Raw genomic sequence first — 3427 nt, 5'->3', positions numbered from 1 at the left:
GGATGAAAAATTTGAAATTCAGGATTTTATTGTTTATCATGTCTATACACTGTTCATTAAAAAATGGGCCAATTTTGAAAATTCATAACTAAATCCAAAAAAATCAAAACAAAGTGATTCCAATTTTTGCACGAAGCTTGCTAAGAGTTTTATGGAGAAAAAAATAATCTTTAAGTCCAATTCCATCCAGAATAATTCCAGCAAATTTGTCAAAGTGTACTGTTCATTTGGTAAATTTTCAAATTTTCAGTATTTTTGCCCAACTTTGGAAGGGCATAACTCTTAGTACACAACTCCAATTTTAATAAATTACCACTTATTTTAAAGATAAAAATAAGATCTATTTGCCTGTAAAATTTCATGTCCAAATTCAAATAATTTCCCATTATCTCACGTGCCACAAGTTTGGCACTATTTAGGGAATTTCTATCCCCTAACAAAAAAGCCAAACACTAGGATCAGTAGTATAGGCATGCCGCGCAAGCTTCAAGAACAATTATCCTCCACATAACAAAATCCCAATCTTGACATATGAACCCCATGCATAGTCACAATATATATATATATATATATATTAAAAATCTCATAGTTTTTCAACGTATGATGAGGTAATTTCAAACATAGTACGACCCATTTTCTTTTTTTTTTTCAATAACATAATATTAGTATATTAAATTCAGCACCACAAGAAAACAAAATTTACAATAAAGCATAGGCATAATTAAATCAACATACTTCCCATTTCATCAAAATTTGTTATATAAGAAAATATACACTTTATTCACAGGCATACTTTCACAAATTAATTTGAAAAAATAAAAATATAATAAACATCTTACAATCCAAAGTGTGTATATAAAATAAATTAACCCCGGTTACCTCTACTCCAAACTTAACCTCACAACTTGAAAAATAAGAGTACAAATTACAAACTCCGAAGTACAAGATAATCTATACATAATATAGATACAATTTAATATACATACAAATAATTAACTTAAATTACATAGAATTTATTATTATTAATATTTACACATATATTTACTATCCAAAAATTCTTACTTCAAATAACAATTTTTTTCTCTACCCAAATAACTCATTTAAATTATAAATATTTATAAAATATCTTTTTATCTAATATTGTAAGAATCTCAATTTATAACTTAAGTTTCCAGTTTCAAAATTTTTCTAATAATATAGTCTTAACCAATTTTACATTTTAAACTGATTAAAATATCAATAATATATTAAGTAACCCAAATAAGTTATTTAACTTAAATTTAATTAGTAAAAACATTCTATATATCTTGAATAATACATTTTCCAACTAAAATCTTAGTTTACAATTCTCAAAACAATCAATAAACAAATATAAACCGATTAAAATTTTAATAATATATCAAACAATCCAAATAAATTATTTGACTTAGTTTTAATTGGTATAAATATAATATATATCATAAATGACAGATTTTTTTAACAAAATAAATTTGATTTTAAATACCATAGGTAATAAATGGACAAATCTAAGCCAGTTAGCATTAACTAATTATTTATCTCTAAATTTCTACACTCATATATTGTCAAAAATCATTACTTACTCTGTACCCAACTCACAAAATTTTCTTTAAATATTATAATGATACTACTAATATAAAACTCTAAATATATAGAAAATATTCATTAAAAAAAATTTAATAGAAAGAAGTGTTTTTATGTACCTAAATGATTCACAAATACTAACATGTACTTACAGAACTCTTCATCCACTTTCTTGTTCTTTTTCTTCCTGCGTCTCTCATCCTCTCTTTCTCTCCTCTACATAACACTTCCTCCTCTATTTATCTTTCATTTACTAATCTCCTCAATTTTCTTCTTCTCTTAAATGCACTACCACCTTTTCTCCCTCCTCTTAATAACCCCCTAGCTTTTCCACCGAAGTCGGTGGGAAAGCTGGGTCAAATTTTTTTTTAATGTTTATTTTTTATAATCAAATATTATTTTATATTATTTAATTAATTTTTTTAGTAATAATTTTTTTATAATAATATTTAGGATGTTACAGTTTAGGCTATATTAATCACAAAACAACTTAATTCTAATATTTAAACATTTACTCAACAATTTCTGTCTCTTTTTTTATTTTTTTATTTTTAACAATATGATTCTTCCTTTAGAAGTAATTATCTCATGACTCAATCCTACACAAATTTTTATGAGGAATCTAATGGTGCAATCAGATTTTTGAAATTCAAACTCCTTCCCCATGAACCTGGTTTGGCTGAATATGGGTCCTTAAATTTCTAAAAATTCTATTTTTGATTCTCATGATTTTAAACAGTTTTCAACAACATATCTCTACACAAAAACATGTTTTAAAGCCATTGGGATCATCAAATCAAGCAAAATCAAATTGGTTCTGTATGAACAACAGCAAATTGAAATCATCCCCCTTAAACCCTAACTTGATTTCATCCAAAATCAATCCATGCACCACTTAATCTTCCTTATTCCACTTGATTATTAAGGTTTCTATCATTCCCTAAGCATTACACATCTCAACTGAATTTCTCAGAATTTTCCAGCATTTTTCCTAGCAAAAATCCTTGTTTAATCAATGTAAAACTTAGGGATATTGATGCTTAGACATACCTTAGTGTTTTCTTGGTATTTGTTGGATCATTTCTTGCCTAAAACTCCTCAAGAATTTCGTGCAACAGGGCTAGATGAACAGTGACAAAGTTTTTCCTTATTTTTCCTAATTTTCTAACATTTTCATTGTATTTTCAAGGGGTATATATATAAAAAGATCCATCTGCCCTCTTCCTCCTAATTTGCATGCCCAAATGATAGACAAGGAGGTGTGTTGGCAGCCATAGAGTGCCTTAAACTCAAACCTTCAGATTTCACCATGTGGCATTTCTCTAGATTTTTCCACACAAATATCCTTTAATTTTGCATTTTATTTAATAAAAATGGTAGAATCTGAAAAGTGCACGAAATTGGGCCTTTAATGGGTCTATTGTGGGCCCTACAAATGGTTTGGATTGGCCCAAAAAGATGGCCCACAAATCAAATTACTATCCCAAATCAATTTGAAACTTTATCGCTTACTATTCACTAGTAACATTTCATAATTTTTTTCAGAACTCCAAAAATTCATTTCTCTCCATGATAATTCACCTTTTAATATGAAAATATGATCTGAAAATTTTTATAATTTTTCACTACCTCTAGATATTTATTTTGAATTTTCTCTGATTAAGCCTTTATCGGTCAATCTGAGAGAAAATAAATTCTCTAAAATTAATTCCTGATTTTTCAAGGCCTAAAAATAATTTTATAAATTCAAATAAACATTTAGATGAATTTTTCATCAATCTTCCAAATTTATTGAGGCCTCTAACTCGTTAAAATAATTATTTTC

The sequence above is a fragment of the Neltuma alba genome, unplaced genomic scaffold (assembly GCF_004799145.2).
Source record: "Neltuma alba isolate B1F8T4 unplaced genomic scaffold, ASM479914v2 tig00006230_pilon, whole genome shotgun sequence".
Taxonomy (NCBI): Eukaryota; Viridiplantae; Streptophyta; class Magnoliopsida; order Fabales; family Fabaceae; genus Neltuma; species Neltuma alba.
Note: the sequence above shows the minus strand (reverse complement) of the source record.